Below are 2,494 nucleotides of genomic sequence, written 5' to 3'. Positions count from 1 at the left end.
TTTTGACTTCATATATACTTATATTTCATAGATTGATAATATTCTATTGGAAGCACTGTCTCTAATATTTACTAATTTATTATATGTCTAGCATATATGTTTATACTTGTATGTAACTCTCCAAGTTGATTGATTAAAATATATTTATATATACATGTATTTCTGGCGTTTCAATTATTTCCCTTTTGTAGTTATTCTTATTTCCCGGTTTATTTGTTTGGTTCGTAACTCGTTCAATCCATTAGCTGGTTTTATTTATTTTATTTTATACTGATTGGATTTATTAGTCGCCCTCGTTTCGTTAATCCTTCCTTTAGTTTCGTAGCCCCGTGTGTTCGTTTGTGCATTCAAATCCTTATTCCCGCGTTTTGTATAGAATAGTTTTCTTGTTCTTATTACGACGCGTGCGGAGCGCGGGACGTGACACCCCCGCCCTTGGAGTTCAAATTTCCAAAGGAAATTTGACTGATGGTGTCACTGAGTTCGCTCAAGGCGGACGTAGATGTCGTTTGTTGTTGAGTGACTACCGGTGTTATCGTCCTTCATTCCCAGGATGTTTACTGTTCCAGGGATGATTGTTTTTCCTGTCGCTCCTCTGGCCAATGTGTTTAAGACTGCAGTTTTTTCTGCCGGGAACATGACGTGGTCCCGTAGTGCGTCCAGGTCCTCTTGGGTATATATTCAGCTCATGGTCAATGACGATGGTGCTGAATATCGCCACGTTTGACGCACGTCCGGGCGGAGTTTGTGTGGTGTGATTCCCTTGCCAAACGGGTAGCTCCGAGTAGCATTTTGTTGTATGTCGTACTTTTACTTGTACCGGAATGTATTTGACTATGTGGACCGCTTCTCCTGCGATCAAATCCATGTGTCCTGGGTTTTGGTTATGGCGTATGCAAATTCGTCGGGCGGTAAGTTTGCCAAGCTTAAAGCATTCTCTATTAGTTTCTTCTGTGTGTTGCGTCTTTGTGTCAGTATGGTGTTGTCATTTCTCGAGTTTATCAGAAATAAGAATAACCTTTTATAGGAAAAGAAAAAAAAAATATTTTTTTTTATTAAAATTTTTTTTTATATTTATATATATATTATTTTTCCTTCCCTCTTTCTTTCTTTTTCTCTTCTTTCTCCCCCCATTTTTCTTCTCCCCCTTTTTTTATTGTTAAAACTTTTGTTTTATTTTAGGTTTTACGCATTTGTTATCAGTGAAAGCAAATATTATGAATACTACTTGAGTTATAATTATATACATATATGCGTAGCTATTGGTAAGTAATATAAATAAGATCTGTTTTACTGCTATAAATATATATATAAGTATATATTATCAATAGGAATATATATATTACAGATGTAGCTTGTCTTCGAGTATATATATATGTGCGTATAATTGGTGATTATGACGATTTACCTTGTAAGTTATTCGCATTATTAATCAAGTGAGTGTTAAAATATCGCCTACTTTATAATATGCATGTATATATATATATATATTGGTAAGTATAGGTGGAAATTATATGTATAAATATTATTTATTTACAGGTGGATAGCAGAAGTATTTGGTTTCGTGAGTGGCGTACAGGTGCTTTACAGTTCTACGGTGCGGATTGCTATTCCTTGAACTAAAAAAAAATTCTTTCGATGTCAGTCAGATTATTATAAACGATCATGCACGGGAGGATTTTCTGCAGAGATTCAAAATGCTCTCTGGATTCCTTGTGAAACGTCTGGACAACACCTACATGTTCCTCCATCCGTCGTTCAGAGAATGGTTGATGAATTCGCCATCAGTTCTGTACACACATACAAAAATAGTTAATATATATATATATTATATTTTTTTTTTATATATATATGTTTCATTCGGACCTGTTCCTTGTATGAATACTGTATCTCTGTATATAATATAATATATATAATATGTTATGATTATGTTAGTTGTTATTTATTATATGTATTTTCCTTAACTCTCTCTCCTTTTTTTTCTTGTTGTTGTTTTTTTTTTTTTTTTTTTTAGTACCTAACATTGCTATTATGATGCTGTATTACATTGTATTGGCTATTATTTGTATGTGCGCGCGACGAATTTTTCAACATGGCCGCTCGCGTGTATCTTTGGTATGGCATTGGTTTAATGTCAACAGTAGCGTGTCGTTGAAATAGTTAATTAATTGTTAATCACTATAATTTTACTTAGTAGTGTTTTTGTAATATTGTTTTGTGTTTCATGATATTGTGTGTGTCAATACCGTGTGCTACCTTAATGTGATAGCATGGATTGTATTGTTATCGAATTTCGATAGTCATTGTTTTGATTATACGTGACTTGCATTTATATAAGTCTTGTTTAATTTAGTTAATGTTTTTTGTGTATTGTGTTACCAGATATTTTGTGTAGCGTAACTTTATTCTTTTGCACCGAATTCAGTCATGTTGTTAATATTTAGTCTATCTTGATTAATTTCTAACCTATTCCTGTGTTTATTAACCTTTCTTA

This window comes from Bombus bifarius, unplaced genomic scaffold, assembly GCF_011952205.1.
Source record: "Bombus bifarius isolate JDL3187 unplaced genomic scaffold, Bbif_JDL3187 scf7180000008179_frag, whole genome shotgun sequence".
Lineage (NCBI taxonomy): Eukaryota > Metazoa > Arthropoda > Insecta > Hymenoptera > Apidae > Bombus > Bombus bifarius.
Note: the sequence above shows the minus strand (reverse complement) of the source record.